The sequence below is a fragment of the Leuresthes tenuis genome, unplaced genomic scaffold, assembly GCF_036924035.1.
Source record: "Leuresthes tenuis unplaced genomic scaffold, fLeuTen1.0.hap1 SCAF_5, whole genome shotgun sequence".
Classification (NCBI taxonomy): Eukaryota; Metazoa; Chordata; class Actinopteri; order Atheriniformes; family Atherinopsidae; genus Leuresthes; species Leuresthes tenuis.
In genome coordinates this window covers 26,038,267-26,055,907 of record NW_027325359.1, presented here as the reverse complement: position 1 = coordinate 26,055,907, position 17,641 = coordinate 26,038,267, and the positions used below count along the sequence as shown (strand labels likewise).

The 17,641-nt window shown below is 47.2% G+C and overlaps 2 non-coding genes across 2 annotated transcripts; both read left to right on the top strand.

The window, feature by feature from the left end:
• Nucleotides 1–10,195: 10,195 nt before the first annotated feature.
• LOC140307820 (U5 spliceosomal RNA) lies at nt 10,196–10,309 on the top strand. Its single transcript, XR_011915850.1, has one exon. It is a non-coding gene; the product is annotated as a U5 spliceosomal RNA (small nuclear RNA).
• A 308-nt stretch (nt 10,310–10,617) lies between these two features.
• LOC140308026 (U2 spliceosomal RNA) lies at nt 10,618–10,808 on the top strand. The gene has a single exon (XR_011916037.1). It is a non-coding gene; the product is annotated as a U2 spliceosomal RNA (small nuclear RNA).
• Nucleotides 10,809–17,641: the final 6,833 nt, after the last annotated feature.

Genomic DNA, 17,641 nt, shown 5'->3' with positions numbered 1-17,641 from the left:
TTTAACCTTTTCTTACCCGCTTTTTACCAACTATGGTCGGACATTCATAAGTTCTTACAGCGGAACACCTCCGCTCCTGCTTTTGACTATGTATGGTTGGGCATTCAAACCTACTTGTTGCCCGCTTTTCATTAATTATGGGTGGACATTCACACCTTGTCGCAGCCAAACACCTCCGCTCCCTGTTTTGATCATGTATGGTTTGACATTCGCACCTTTTCTCACCCGCTTTTTACTATGGTCGGCCATTCACAGCTTCCTCTCTACCATACTTGTATGGTGGGATATTCACACCCACTTGCATCCGAAGACCTCCTTCCCCACTTTTGTTGATATTTAGTCGGTCATTCGCACCTTACCCGCTTTTGGCAAACTATGGCCTTCTTGCAGCCAAACACCTCTGATCTCGCTTTTGATGATGTAAGGTTGGGCATTCAGACCTTGCTTCACCTGCTTTTCACCAAATATAGTCGGACATTCACACCTTCTTCACACTTCCGCTCCACCTTTTAGTGTTCTATCACACCTTTTTTTCACCGCATTTTATAGATAATGGTTGGAAATTCTCAAACACTCTCATCCGAAGACCTCTCCTCCCGCTTTTGTTAATATATTTGAACTTTAGTCGGACACTCACACCTTCTTGCAGCTGAACCACTTCCGCTCCCTGTTTTGATCATGTATGGTCTGGCAATACTACCTTTTCTTACCCGTTTGTGTGTAATTATGGCTGGACATTCACACCTACTTTCAGCAGAACTCTACCTCTCTCGCTTTCTATGATGTATGGACCGGCATTCTTACCTTTTCTAACACATTTTTCAGCAATTATGGTCGGAAATTCACACCTACTCACAGCCGAACAACTCCGCTCCCGCATTTGATGGTGTATAGTCGGGCATTCCCACCCTTTCTCATCAGCTTTTTGCAAATTATGATTTGACATTCACACCTACTTGCAGTCGAAGAGTTCTGCTCCCGCTTTTGATTATGTTTGGTTGGATATTCGAACCTTTTCTTAACTGCTTTTTACAAACTTTGGTTGGACGTTCACACCTTCTTGTAGCCGAACACATCCAGAGCTGCTTTTGATGATGTATGGTTGGGCATTCGCACCTTTTTTTTACCCATTTTTCAAGAATTATGGGTGGACATTCACACCTTCTTGCAGCTGAACACCTCCTCTCCCACTTATGATCATGTGCGGTTTGATTTTCGAAATTTTTACTTTCATGTTTTCTAGCAATTATTGATGGACATTCAGAACTTCTTGCAGCTGAACACCTCCGCTCCCGCTTTTGATCATACATTGTCGGGCATTCGCACCTTGTCTTACCAGCTTTTTACCAACTATGGTCGGACATTCACAACGTCTTACAGCGGAACACCTCCGCTCCCGCTTTTGATGGTGTATAGTCGGGCATTCGAACCTTTTCTTACCCGCTTTTTACAAACTTTGGTCGGACGTTCACACCTTCTTGCAGCCGAACACCTCCGCTTCCGCTTTTTATGGTATATATTCGGGAATTCGAACCTTTTCTTACCCGCTTTTTACAAACCATGGTCGGACGTTCACACATTCTTGTAGCCGAACAACTCTGCGCCCGCTATTGATTGTGTACAGTCGGGTAGTTTAACCTTTTCTTACCCGCTTTTTACCAACTATGGTCGGACATTCACATCGTCTTAGAGCGGAACACCTCCGCTTCCGCTTTTGATGGTGTATAGTCGGGCATTCGAACCTTTTCTTACCCGCTTTTTACAAACTATGGTCGGACATTCAAACCTTCTTGTAGCCGAAAACCTCCGCTCCCTCTTTTGATCATACATTGTCGGGCATTCGCAACTTTTCTCACCCGCTTTTTACAAACCATGGTCGGACTGTCACACCTTCCTGTAGCCGAACACATCCGCTCCCGCTATTGATTGTGTACAGTCGGGTTTTTTAACCTTTTCTTACCCGCTTTTTACAAACTATGGTCGAACATTCAAACCTTCTTGTATCCGAAAACCTCCGCTCCCTCTTTTGATCATACATTGTCGGGCATTCGCACCTTTTCTTACCCGCTTTTTAGAAAGCATGGTCGGACTTTCACACCTTCTTGTAGCCGAACACATCCGCTCCCGCTATTGATTGTGTACAGTCGGATATTTTAACCTTTTCTTACCCGCTTTTTACAAACTATAGTCGGACATTCACACCGTCTTACAGTGGAACACCTCCGCTCCTGCTTTTGATGGTGTATAGTCGGGCATTCAAACCTTTTCTTACCCGCTTTTTACAAACTATGGTTTGACATTCAAACCTTCTTGTATCCAAAAACCTCCGCTCCCTCTTTTGATCATACATTGTCGGGCATTCGCACCTTTTCTTACCTGCTTTTTACAAACCATGGTCAAGCATTCACACCTTCTTACAGCGGAACACCTCCGCTCCCGCTTTTGATGGTGTATGTTCGGGCATTCAAACCTTTTCTTACCCGCTTATTACAAACTATGCTCGGACATTCAAACCTTCTTGTAGCCGAACACATCCACTCCTGCTTTTTATGATGTATGGTTGGGCATTCAAACCTACTTCTTGCCCGCTTTTCATTAATTATGGGTGGACATTCACACCTTGTTGCAGCCAAACACCTCCGCTCCCTGTTTTGATCATGTATGGTTGGACATTCGCACCTTTTCTCACCCGCTTTTTGCAAACTATGGTCAGCAATTTACAGCTTCCTCTCCACCATACTTGTATGGTGGGATATTCACACCCACTTGCATCCGAAGACCTCCGCCCCCACTTTTGTTGATATTTAGTTGGTCATTTGCACCTTACCCGCTTTTGGCAAACTATGGCCTTCTTGCAGCCAAACACCTCTGATCTCGCTTTTGATGATGTAAGGTTGGGCATTCAGACCTTGCTTCACCTGCTTTTCACCAAATATAGTCGGACATTCACACCTTCTTCACACTTCCGCTCCACCTTTTAGTGTTCTATCACACCTTTTTTTCACCGCATTTTATAGATTATGGTTGGAAATTCTCAACCACTCTCATCCGAAGACCTCTCCTCCCGCTTTTGTTAATATATTTGAACTTTAGTCGGACACTCACACCTTGCAGTTGAACCACCTCCGCTCCCTGTTTGATCATGTATGGTCTGGCAATACTACCTTTTCTTACCCGTTTGTGAGTAACTATGGCTGGACATTCACACCTACTTTCAGCAGAACACTACCTCTCTCGCTTTTGATGATGTATGGACCGGCATTCTTACCTTTACATTTTTCAGCAATTATGGTCGGAAATTCACACCTACTCACAGCCGAACAACTCCGCTCCCGCATTTGATGGTGTATAGTCGGGCATTCTCACCCTTTCTCATCAGCTTTTTGCAAATTATGATCTGACAATCACACCTACTTGCAGTCGAACAGTTCTGCTCCCGCTTTTGATTATGTTTGGTTGGATATTCGAACCTTTTCTTAACTGCTTTTTACAAACTTTGGTTGGACGCTCACACCTTCTTGTAGCCGAACACATCCAGAGCTGCTTTTGATGATGTATGGTTGGGCATTCGCACCTTTTTTTACCCATTTTTCAAGAATTATGGGTGGACATTCACACCTTCTTGCAGCTTAACACCTCCTCTCCCACTTATGATCATGTGCGGTTTGATTTTCGAAATTTTTACTTTCATGTTTTCTAGCAATTATTGATGGACATTCAGACCTTCTTCCAGCTGAACACCTCCGCTCCCGCTTTTGATCATACATTGTCGGGCATTCGCACCTTGTCTTACCAGCTTTTTACCAACTATGGTCGGACATTCACAACGTCTTACAGCGGAACACCTCCGCTCCCGCTTTTGATGGTGTATAGTCGGGCATTCAAAGCTTTTTTTACCCGCTTTTTACAAACTTTGGTCGGACGTTCACACCTTCTTGAAGCCGAACACCTCCGCTTCCGCTTTTTATGGTATATATTCGGGAATTCGAACCTTTTCTTACCCGCTTTTTACAAACCATGGTCGGACTTTCACACCTTCTTGTAGCTAAGCAACTCTGCTCCCGCTATTGATTGTGTACAGTCGGGTAGTTTAACCTTTTCTTACCCGCTTTTTACCAACTATGGTCGGACATTCACACCGTCTTACAGCGGAACACCTCCGCTTCTGCTTTTGATGGTGTATAGTCGGGCATTCGAACCTTTTCTTACCCGCTTTTTCCAAACTATGGTCGGACATTCAAACCTTCTTGTAGCCGAAAACCTCCGCTCCCTCTTTTGATCATACATTGTTGGGCATTCGCACCTTTTCTTACCCGCTTTTTACAAACCATTGTCGGACTGTCACACCTTCTTGTAGCCGAACACATCCGCTCCCGCTATTGATTGTGTAAAGTCGGGTTTTTTTAACCTTTTCTTACCCGCTTTTTACCAACTCTGGTCGGACATTCACACCTTCTTACAGTGGAACACCTCCGCTCCCTCTTTTGATGGTGTATGTTCGGGCATTCGAACCTTTTCTTACCCGCTTTTTACTAACTATGCTCGGACATTCAGACCTTGCAGCCGAACACCTCCGCTCCCTCTTTTGATCATACATTGTCGGGCATTCGCACCTTTTCGCTTTTGATGATGTATGGTCCGGCATTCTTACCTTTTCTAACACATTTTTCAGCACTTATGGTCGGACATTCACACCGACTTGGAGCCGAACAACTCCGCTCCCACATTTGATGGTTAAAGTCGGGCATTCTCACCCTTTCTCATCAGCTTTTTGCAAATTATGATCTGACATTCACACCTGCTTTTGATAATGTATGGTTGAGCATTCACACCTTTTTTTACCCATTTTTCAGGAATTTTGGGTGGACATTCACACAGTCTCGCAGCTGAACACCTCCTCTCCCGCTTATGATCATGTGCAGTTTGATATTCGAAAATTTTCTTTCATGTTTTAAAGAAATTATTGATGGACATTCAGACCTTCTTGCAGCTGAACCCCTCTGCTCGCGCTTTTGATGGTGTATAGTCGGGCTTTCGAACCTTTTCTTCACGGTTTTTACAAATTATGGTTGGACATTCAGACCTTCTTGCAACCTAACACCTCCGCTCCCTCTTTTGATCATAGTTTGTCGGGCATTCGCACCTTGTCTTACCCGCTTTTTACAAACTTTAGTCGGACATTCAGACCTTCTTGCAGCTGAACCACCTCCGCTCACTGTTTTGATCATGTATGGTCTGGCAATACTACCTTTTCTTACCCGTTTGTGAGTAATTATGGTTGGACATTCACACCTACTTGCAGTCGAACAGCTCTGTTCCCGCTTTTGATGGTATATATTCGGGAATTCGAACCTTTTCTTACCCGTTTTTTACAAACCATGGTCGGACTTTCACACCTTCTTGTAGCCGAACAACTCTGCTCCCGCTATTGATTGTGTACAGTCGGGTAGTTTAACCTTTTCTTACCCGCTTTTTACCAACTATGGTCGGACATTCACACCGTCTTACAGCGGAAAACCTCCGCTTCCGCTTTTGATGGTGTATAGTCGGGCATTCGAACCTTTTCTTACCCGCTTTTTACAAACTATGGTCGGACATTCAAACCTTCTTGTAGCCGAAAACCTCCGCTCCCTCTTTTGATCATACATTGTCGGGCATTCGCACCTTTTCTTACCCGTTTTTTACAAACCATGGTCGGACTGTCACACCTTCTTGTAGCCGAACACATCCGCTCCCGCTATTGATTGTGTACAGTCGGGTTTTTTAACCTTTTCTTACCCGCTTTTTACCAACTCTGGTCGGACATTCACACCTTCTTACAGCGGAACACCTCCGCTCCCTCTTTTGATGGTGTATGTTCGGGCATTCGAACCTTTTCTTATCCGCTTTTTACAAACTATGCTCGGACATTCAAACCTTCTTGTAGCCGAACACATCCACTCCTGCTTTTGATGATGTGTGGTTGGGCATTCGAACCTACTTCTTGCCCGCTTTTCATTAATTATGGGTGGACATTCACACCTTGTCGCAGCCAAACACCTCCGCTCCCTGTTTTGATCATGTATGGTTGGACATTCGCATCTTTTCTCACCCGCTTTTTGCAAACTATGGTCAGCAATTCACAGCTTCCTCTCCACCATACTTGTATGGTGGGATATTCACACCCACTTGCATCCGAAGACCTACGCCCCCACTTTTGTTGATATTTAGTCGGTCATTCGCACCTTACCCGCTTTTGGCAAACTATGGCCTTCTTGCAGCCAAACACCTCTTATCTGGCTTTTGATGATGTAAGGTTGGGCATTCAGACCTTGCTTCACCTGCTTTTCACCAAATATAGTCGGACATTCACACCTTCTTCACACTTCCGCTCCACCTTTTAGTGTTCTATCACACCTTTTTTTCACCACATTTTATAGATTATGGTTGGAAATTCTCAAACACTCTCATCCGAAGACCTCTCCTCCCGCTTTTGTTAATATATTTGAACTTTAGTCGGACATTCACACCTTCTTGCAGCTGAACCACCTCCGCTCCCTGTTTTGATCATGTATGGTCTGGCAATACTACCTTTTCTTACCCGTTTGTGAGTAATTATGGCTGGACATTCACACCTACTTTCAGCAGAACACCACCTCTCTCGCTTTTGATGATGTATGGTCCGGCATTCTTACCTTTTCTAACACATTTTTCAGCACTTATGGTCGGACATTCACACCTACTTGGAGCCGAACAACTCCGCTCCCGCATTTGATGGTGTATAGTCGGGCATTCTCACCCTTTCTCATCAGCTTTTTGCAAATTATGATCTGACATTCACACCTACTTGCAGTCGAACAGTTCTGCTCCCGCTTTTGATTATGTTTGGTTGGATATTCGAACCTTTTCTTTACTGCTTTTTACAAACTTTGGTTGGACGTTCACACCTTCTTGTAGCCGAACACATCCAGAGCTGCTTTTGATGATGTATGGTTGGGCATTCGCACCTTTTTTTTACCCATTTTTCAGGAATTATGGGTGGACATTCACACCTTCTTGCAGCTGAACACCTCCTCTCCCACTTATGATCATGTGCGGTTTAATTTTCGAAATTTTTACTTTAATTTTTTCTAGCAATTATTGATGGACATTCAGACCTTCTTGCAGCTGAACACCTCCGCTCCCGCTTTTGATCATACATTGTCGGGCATTCGCACCTTGTCTTACCAGCTTTTTACAAACTTTAGTCGAACATTCACACCTTCTTGCAGCTGAACACCTCCGCTCCCACTTTTGATGGTGTTAAGTCGGGTTTTCGAGCCTTTTCTTACCCGGTTTTTAGAAATTATGGTTGGACATTCAGACCTTGCAGCCGAAAACCTCCGCTCCCTCTTTTGATCATACATTGTCAGGCATTCGCACCTTGTCTTACCCGCTTTTTACAAACTTTAGTCAGACATTCACACCTTGCAGCTGAACCACCTCCGCTCCCTGTTTTGATCATGTATTGTCTGGCAATATTACCTTTTCTTACCCGTTTGTGAGTAATTATGGCTGGACATTCACACCTACTTGCAGCCGAACACCACTTCTCCCGCTTTTGATTATGTTTGGTTGGATATTCGAACCTTTTCTTAACTGCTTTTCACAATCTTTGGTCGGACGTTCACACCTTCTTGCAGCCGAACACCTCCGCTTCCGCTTTTGATGGTATATATTCGGGCATTCGTACCTTTTCTTACCCATTTTTCAGTAATTATGGGTGGACATTCACACCTTCTTGCAGCTGAACACCTCCTCTCCCGCTTATAATAATGTGCGGTTTGATATTCGAAAATTTTCTTTCATGTTTTAAAGCAATTATTGATGGACATTCAAACCTTCTTGTAGCCGAACACATCCACTCCTGCTTTTGATGATGTATGGTTGGGCATTTGCACCCTTTTTTTACCCATTTTTCAGGAATTGTGGGTGGACATTCAGACCTTCTTGCAGCCGAAAACCTCCGCTCCCTCTTTTGATCATACATTGTCGGGCATTCGCACCTTGTCTTACCCGCTTTTTACAAACTTTAGTCGGACATTCACACCTTTTTGCAGCTGAACAACCTCCGCTCGCAGTTTTGATCATGTATGGTCTGGCAATACTACCTTTTCTTACCCATTTGTGAGTAATTATGGTTAGACATTCACACCTACTTGCAGTCGAACAGCTCTGCTCCCGCTTTTGATGGTGTATTTTCGGGCATTCGAACCTTTTCTTACCCGCTTTTTACAAACTATGCTCGGACATTCAAACCTTCTTGTAGCCGAACACATCCACTCCTGCTTTTGATGATGTGTGGTTGGGCATTCGAACCTACTTCTTGCCCGCTTTTCATTAATTATGGGTGGACATTCACACCTTGTCGCAGCCAAACACCTCCGCTCCCTGTTTTGATCATGTATGGTTGGACATTCGCACCTTTTCTCACCCGCTTTTTGCAAACTATGGTCAGCAATTCACAGCTTCCTCTCCACCATACTTGTGTGGTGGGATATTCACACCCACTTGCATCCGAAGACCTCCGCCCCCACTTTTGTTGATATTTAGTCGGTCATTCGCACCTTACCCGCTTTTTGGCAAACTATGGCCTTCTTGCAGCCAAACACCTCTGATCTCGCTTTTGATGATGTAAGGTTGGGCATTCAGACCTTGCTTCACCTGCTTTTCACCAAATATAGTCGGACATTCACACCTTCTTGCAGCCGAACACTTCCGCTCCACCTTTGAGTGTTCTATGTAGCATTCACACCTTTTTCTTCACCGCATTTTATAGATTATGGTTGGAAATTCTCACCCACTCTCATCCGAAGACCTCTCCTCCCGCTTTTGTTAATGTATAGTCGGGCATTCGAACCTTTTCTTACCCGCTTCTTACAAATTATGGTCGGACATTCACACCTACTTGCAGCCGAATACTGATACTGATCCTCCCGTAATAAAATGGTCGGATCTTATCAAACACACTTTGTTTCTTGTGACAATCAAGTCAGCGAAACAGCGTATACACGTCAAGACACTGAATCAAGTTTGCCACAAGAACTCATAAGTTTGGCAGTATTGCTCTGCCGTCAGCAATCATACACCCATTTTATTTTCGTGAGACATGTACAGGCACCTGTTCATCTACTGTTCTATCACTATGAATTAGTTTATCTATTATCAATAAGGATACTTCTACAACTACTATCAAAGTATGTCCGGACTTCTTATGTTGTCAGTTGCTATATATGAATAAGTGGGTAGCTACTGACAAGCATTAAGCATGTCACACATCCCAAACATATAACATTTCAGGACACACCACACAGTTAACAACCACAGTGAAGCGTGTCAAAGCCCAAACATGTAACATTCAACAGGACACTTACACAACACATTCAAATCAAACAGTCAGACAACATACAAGAACATATACCCCAGCCAGCATTGCTCCCTGCCTATTTTCCTACAGCTCACTATGTGTGCGCACACCTTTATTCACAAACTCTTCAACTTATACTCTTTTACCGAAGCTACTACAGCTCGATTGGCCGAATACCCTTAGATCCTATTTCGGTGAATTTGACATCTGCCTTACATGTAACAGATTAGCGGTTTAGCAGTTTTAATTTATTTTGAGTGAAGGAATTCATTTTATAGCAAAATCCCAAATCGTGAAGAACTCATGAAAGTAAGCTTATTCTCGGATTCCTGAAACTTTAGATTTGCTCTGTCTTTTACTGCAAAGTACAACGTTGTTTTTTTTGGTTAAATCTTTCTAGACATGGTAAATATGAAGGACAAAGCAGTTTTAACGTAGTTTGAGTGAAGGAATTAATTTTATAGATAAAATCCCAAGAGTGCTGAGAAACAAGAATGAATGCGAAGTAGACTTTAACACGGCTCTGGGAGCGAGCCGAGTGTGGGCTAACCGGGAGAATTGCTTGAAAGAAACGTGACACCGAATGAGCGGTCAGAACAAAGCCTCAATACGGTTTTCCCGTGGTGTTTTTGTTGCTGCCTTGTCTTTTGCACAGAGTAAAAGACAAGGCAGCCATAGAATAGGGCCCGTTTGTTCCTACTTGGTCAGCTGAGAAGCAAGGGGGCAGAGCAAGCGTCTCAACCAATCAAAGCTCACCATGGGGAAGGTGGCTATGCCAACTAGCCTGATGCCCCGCAGTGACGGATAATCATACTCTGGTTTCTCTTCATAACGTACAACTTTTTCGCCTTTTACTAAAGACTTCCGTGGAAAGCAGCACTAATGAGTTGTTTCTATTTTTGGCAGGCTTTACCTTTGCGGGGGAAGCCCTTTCAGTCTGTGCAAAAGAAATCTTTTTACTGTGCAGAGTGACTTCTCTGAGTAGAGTCGCCTTACTTGTTGCGACTGTGCCGATGTTCGAAGCTGGAGTGCAACGTTGTTGCTTGGATGGTGCTTGCTGGAGCGTGCGGGAGTGCAAAGTTATACCATTTAAAAGGGCTGAAGAGTGCTCAGTGCAGCGGGTGGGCGGAGGTGCAAAGTGACACTCTGGCCACCTATGGCCATAAAAAGAACACCGCTACAAGTGCGCATTGTGCCAGGAAGGGCCCTCGGACGTGAACCAGTGGACAGTTATCGCTTCTCGGCCTTTTGGCTAAGATCAAGTGTAGTACCTGTTCTTATCAGTTTAATATCTGATATGGCCTTTGTACGAAGACTACATATTAAATGGATTTTTAGCAATAGGAGTTGAAAAAGGAGCTTGCTCCGTTCACTCCAAGCATCGACACGGTACTGCAGTGCCGCTGGGAACGGTGCGCTCTTCTCTGCTCTTGTGAAAAAGCAAACAGTGGTGCAGGATGGAAGTTTCAGGGAGCCCAAGATGAAACTTTCTTTTAGTCTGCTGAGAAAAGAGAGTGAATGCGAAGTAGACTTTAACACAGCTCTGGGAGCGAGCCGAGTGCGGGCTAACCGGGAGAATTGCTTGAAAGAAACGCGACACCGAATGAGCGGTCAGAACAAAGCCTCAATACGGTGTTCCCGTGGTGTTTGTGGCTGCCTTTTCTTTTGCACAGAGTAAAAGACAAGGCAGCCATCGAATAGGGCCCGATTTTTCCTACTTGGTCAGCCATTTAAAAGGGCTAAAGAGTGCTCAGTGCAGCGGGTGGGCGGAGATGCAAAATGACACTCTGGCCACCTCGAAAACCGAGGTTACATCCAGTACCAGGGGCAGCCCAAGCTCTGCCGCAAGTGCGGTGATCATGGGCACCTGGTTGAGGCTTGTACCAAGGTGATATGTGGGAAGTGCAAAGAAATAGGGCACACTTTTGGAGAGTGTCCAAATGGCAGGAAATGTAATCTCTGTGGAGAATTAAATCACCTCTTCTGAGATTGCCCTAAATCTTTTGCCAACAAATTAAAGACGGTAAAGCCACAGTCAAGCCAACAAAGAGAAGGACCAGAGGTGGCAGTTGGTGAACAAAGTGAAGAGGTTGACCCAATAAATTCAAACTTCCCGCCAAAAGCTTGGATTGGAAGTGAGGAGCAAAAAGGAGAGGGGCCTGTAGAGGCCTCACCACTCAGTGCTGAAGTCTGTGAGAATTCACAGGCAGAGGGTGGAGCTACGCTAAATGAGGAGGAAGAGCAGACAGGTGAGTCTAGTGAAGGTACTCACCTCCCCGAAGGTCAACAGCCGAAGAGGACGGCATCTGAGTTGTCCTCTGATTCCCTTTAGCTCTGCAATCAACCCCCAGGGACTCAAAGTTAAATGCAACATTGCATCAGAGGCCAACACCGAGAGTCCGAAAAGGAGAGCTAGTTTCCCAAGAAATAATCTGAGTCTGTAATTTGTTTTGATAACTTAGAAAAACGAAAATGACATGCCTACTTTCCTTTATCCTTTTAATGGTTCTAAACTTCTCAACACTAAATGTGAGAAGTGTGAAATCAAAGACAAGAGCCCAGAGTATTATATCCTTCTTAGACTCCATAAAATCAGATGTGTTTTTAATACAAGAATGTGGACTATCTCTTTTTAAAAATCATAGACAATGGGAGGAAATGTGGCCCCATTTATCGATATGGAGTGGCTCAAATCAAAATAAAAATGATGGTGTGGCCATTCTAATTAAAAATCCGCATGTTCTGGTGTGAGACAGACGGGCACTTTTAGCACACTTGAATTTTATGGGGCAAGACTTTAACCTCTTAAATATTTATGGTTTCAATGGAAAAAATGACAGGTATGACCTTTTAGAAGATTACTCACAAACGGGTAAGAAATGGTAGTATTTCCAGACAATACATGATCAAAACAGGGAGCGGAGGTGGTTCAGCTGCAAGGTGTGAATTTCTGACTAAAGTTTGTAAAAAGCGCGTAAGACAAGGTGCGCATGCCCAACAATGTATGATCAAAAGAGGGAGCGGAGGTTTTCGGCTGCAAGGTCTGAATGTCCAACCATAATTTGTAAAACCGGGGAAGAAAAGGCTCGAAAGCCCGACTATACACAATCAAAAGCGGGAGCGGAGGTGTTCAGCTGCAAGAAGGTCTGAATGTCCACCAATAATTACTGAAAAATGGTTAAGAAAAGGTGCGAATGCCCAACCATACATCATCAAAAGCAGGAGTGGATGTGTTCGGCTACAAGAAGGTTTGAATATCAAATGCGGGAGCGGAGGTGTTCGGCTCTGAGTAGGTGGGAATGTATCCGAATGTATCCTTCTTGCAGCCGAACACCACCTCTCCCGCTTTTGATGATGTATGGGCTGGCATTCTTACCTTTTCTAACACATTTTTCAGCAACTAGGGTGGGACATTCACACCTACTCACAGACAAACACCTCCGCTCTCGCATTTGATGGTGTATAGTAGGGCATTCTCACCCTTTCTCATCAGCTTTTTGCAAATTATGATCTGACATTCACACCTACTGCTTTTTACAAACTATGGTCAGACATTCACACCGTCTTACAGTGCAACACCTCCGCTCCCGCTTTTGATGGTGTATAGTCGGGCATTCAAACCTTTCTTACCCGCTTTTTACAAACTTTGGTCGGACATTCAGACCTTCTTGTAGCCGAAAACCTCCGCTCCCTCTTTTGATCATACATTGTCGGGCATTCGCACCTTTTCTTACCCGCTTTTTACAAACCATGGTGAGACTTTCACACCTTCTTGTAGCCGAACACATCCGCTCCCGCTATTGATTGTGTACAGTTGGATATTTGAACCTTTTCTTACCTTCTTTTTACCAACTATGGTTGGGCATTCACACCTACTTACAGCGGAACACGTCCGGTCTGTCTTTTGATGGTGTATGTTCGGGCATTCGAAGCTTTTCTTACCCGCTTTTTACAAACTATGCTCGGACATTCAAACCTTCTTGTAGCCGAACACATCCACTCCTGCTTTTGATGATGTATGGTTGGGCATTGGAACCTACTTGTTGCCCGCTATTCATTAATTATGGGTGGACATTAAAACCTTGTCGCAGCCAAACACGTCCGCTCCCTGTTTTGATCATGTATGGTTGGACATTCGCACCTTTTCTCACCCGCTTTTTGCAAACAATGGTCAGCAATTCATAGCTTCCTCTCCACCATACTTGTATGGTGGAATATTCACACCCACTTGCATCCGAAGACCTCCGCCCCCACTTTTGTTGATATTTAGTCGGTCATTCGCACCTTACCCGCTTTTGGCAAACTATGGCCTTCTTGCAGCCAAACACCTCTGATCTCGCTTTTGATGATGTAAGGTTGGGCATTCAGACCTTGCTTCACATGCTTTTCACCAAATATAGTCGGACATTCACACCTTCTTGCAGCCGAACACTTCCGCTCCACCTTTTAGTGTTCTATAACACCTTTTTTTCACCGCATTTTATAGATTATGGTTGGAAATTCTCAAACACTCTCATCCGAAGACTTCTCCTCTCGCTTTTGTTAATATATTTGAACTTTAGTCGGACATTCACACCTTCTTGCAGCTGAACCACCTCCGCTCCCTGTTTTGATCATGGTCTGGCAATACTACCTTTTCTTACCCGTTTGTGAGTAATTATGGCTGGACATTCACACCTACTTTCAGCAGAACACCACTTCTCTCGCTTTTGATGATGTATGGACCGGCATTCTTACCTTTTCTAACACATTTTTCAGCAATTATGGTCGGAGATTCACACCTACTCACAGACGAACAACTCCGCTCCCGCATTTGATGGTGTATAGTCGGGCATTCTCACCCTTTCTCATCAGCTTTTTGCAAATTATGATCTGACATCCCTCCCTCCTGAGCTGTCACCTTATCGTGGTGGGGGAGTTTGCGTGCCCCAATGAGTCCGGGAGCTATGTTGCTCGGGGCTTTAAGCCCCTGGTAGGGTCACCCAAGGCAAGCAGATCCTAGATGAGGGACCAGACAAAGAACAGCTCAAAAGACCCCTTATGATGAACAAAAAATTTGGACCTCGTGATCCCTTGCCCGGATATGGGACACCGGGGCCTCCCCCCGGAGCCAGGCCCGGGGGTGGGGCCCGGCAGCGGGCGCCTGGTGGCCGGGTCTGTGCCCATGGGGCTCGGTCGGGCATAGCCCGAAATGATGACGTGGGTCCCCCTTCCGACGGGCTCACCACCCGTGGGAGGGGCCAAGGGGGTCGGGTGCGATGTGAGCTGGGTAGCGGCCGAAGGCAGAGGCCTTGGCGGTCTGATCCTCGGCTACTGAAGCTAGCTCTTGGGACGTGGAATGTCACCTCTCTGTTGGGGAAGGAGCCGGAGCTGGTGCGCGAGGCTGAGCGGTTCCGGCTAGATATAGTCGGACTCACCTCGACGCACGGCTTGGGCTCTGGAACCAGTCCTCTTGAGAGGGGTTGGACTCTCTTCCACTCTGGAGTTGCCCGTGGTGAGAGGCGCAGAGCAGGTGTGGGCATACTTATTGCCCCCCGGCTGTGTGCCAGTACATTGGGGTTTACCCCAGTGAACGAGAGGGTAGCCTCCCTCCGCCTTCGGGTGGGGGGACGAGTCCTGACTGTTGTTTGTGCCTATGCGCCAAACAGCAGTTCAGAGTACCCACCCTTTTTGGAGTCTCTGGGGGAGGCACTGGAGAATGCTCCTACCGGAGACTCCCTCGTTCTGCTGGGGGACTTCAATGCTCACGTGGGCAATGACAGTGAGACCTGGAGGGGTGTGATTGGGAGGAACGGCCCCCCCGATCTGAACCAGAGTGGTGTTATGTTGTTGGACTTCTGTGCTGGTCATGGACTGTCCATAACGAACACCATGTTCAGACATAAGGGTGTCCATATGTGCACTTGGCACCAGGACACCCTTGGCCGCAGTTCGATGATCGACTTTGTGGTTGTATCATCGGACTTGCGGCCGTATGTCCTGGACACTCGGGTGAAGAGAGGGGCGGAGCTGTCAACTGATCACCACCTGGTGGTGAGTTGGCTCCGCTGGTGGGGGAGGATGCCGATCAGACCTGGCAGGCCCAAACGTATTGTGAGGGTCTGCTGGGAGCGTTTGTCAGAATCCCCCGTCAGAAGGAGCTTTAACTCCCACCTCCGGCAGAGCTTCAACCATATCCCGGGGGAGGTGGGGGACATTGAGTCCGAATGGGCCATGTTCCGTGACTCCATTGCCGAGGCAGCTGATCGGAGTTGTGGCCGTAAGGTGGTCGGTGCCTGTCGTGGCGGCAACCCTCGAACCTGCTGGTGGACACCAGTGGTGAGGGAAGCCGTCAAGCTGAAGAAGGAGTCCTATCGGGCCTTTTTGGCCAGTGGGACCCTGGAAGCAGCTGATAGGTACCGACAGGCCAGACGGGCTGCGGCTTCGGCGGTTGCTGAGAAAAAAACTCGGGCCTGGGAGGAGTTCGGTGAGACCATGGAGAACGATTTCCGGACGGCCTCGAAGAGATTCTGGTCCACCATCCGGCGTCTCAGGGGGGGGAAGCGGCTCACAGTCAACACTGTTTACAGTGGGGACGGGGCTTTGCTGACCTCAACTAGGGATGTTGTGAGTCGGTGGGGGGAGTACTTCGAGGAACTCCTCAATCCTACCAACACGTGCTCGGAAGAGGCAGAGTCGGAGAGCTCGGAGACGGGGCCTCCCATTTCTGGGGCTGAGGTTGCCGAGGTGGTCAAAAAGCTCCTCGGTGGCAAGGCCCCGGGGGTGGATGAGGTCCGTCCTGAGTTTCTCAAGGCTCTGGATGTTGTAGGGCTGTCTTGGCTGACACACCTCTGCAGCATCGCGTGGACATCGGGGACAGTGCCTCTGGACTGGCAGATTGGGGTGGTGGTCCCCCTCTTTAAAAAGGGGGACCGGAGGGTGTGTTCCAACTATAGGGGTATCACACTCCTCAGCCTCCCTGGTAAGGTCTATTCGGGGGTATTGGAGAGGAGGATCCGTCGGATAATCGAGCCTCGGATTCAGGAGATGCAGTGTGGCTTTCGTCCTGGCCGTGGAACAGTGGACCAGCTCTATACCCTCGGCAGGATCCTGGAGGGTGCATGGGAGTTCGCCCAACCAGTCTACATGTGTTTTGTGGACTTGGAGAAAGCGTTCGACCGTGTCCCTCGTGGAGTCCTGTGGGGGGTGCTCCGGGAATATGGAGTGCCGGACCCCTTGATAGGGTCCGTTCGGTCTCTGTATGACCGGTGCCAGAGTTTGGTCCGCATTGCCGGCAGTAAGTCGGATACGTTTCCGGTGAGAGTTGGACTCCGTCAGGGCTGCCCTTTGTCACCGATTCTGTTCCTAACTTTTATGGACAGAATTTCTAGGCGCAGCCAGGGCGTTGAGGGTGTCCGATTTGGCGACCTCAGAATCGGGTCTCTGCTTTTTGCAGATGATGTGGTTCTGTTAGCGTCGTCAGGCCGTGACCTTCAGCTCTCACTGGAGCGATTCGCAGCCGAGTGTGAAGCGGCTGGGATGAGAATCAGCACCTCCAAATCCGAGACTATGGTTCTCAGCCGGAAAAGGGTGGAATGCTCTCTCCGGGTCGGGAATGAGATCCTTCCCCAAGTGGAGGAGTTCAAGTATCTCGGGGACTTGTTCACGAGTGAGGGACGAATGGAGCGGGAGATTGACGGGCGGATCGGTGCGGCGTCTGCAGTGTTGTGGGCTCTGCACCGACCCGTCGTTGTGAAGAGGGAGCTGAGCCAGAAGGCGAAGCTCTCTACTTACTGGTCAATCTACGTTCCCATCCTCACCTATGGTCACGAGTTGTGGGTAGTGACCGAAAGAACAAGATCGCGAATACAAGCGGCCGAAATGGGTTTCCTCCGCAGGGTGTCTGGGCTCTCCCTTAGAGATAGGGTGAGAAGCTCAGTCATCCGGGAGGGGCTCGGAGTAGAACCGCTGCTCCTCCGCATTGAGAGGAGTCAGATGAGGTGGCTCGGGCATCTGGTTAGGATGCCCCCTGGGCGCCTCCCTGGGGAGGTGTTCCGGGCACGTCCCACTGGGAGGAGACCCCGGGGAAGACCCAGGACACGCTGGAGAGACTATGTCTCTCGGCTGGCCTGGGAACGCCTCGGGGTCCCCCCGGAAGAGCTGGAGGAAGTGGCCGGGGACAGAGACGTCTGGGTTTCTCTGCTCAAGCTGCTGCCCCCGCGACCCGACCCCCGGATAAGCGGCAGATGATGGATGGATGGATGGATCTGACATCCA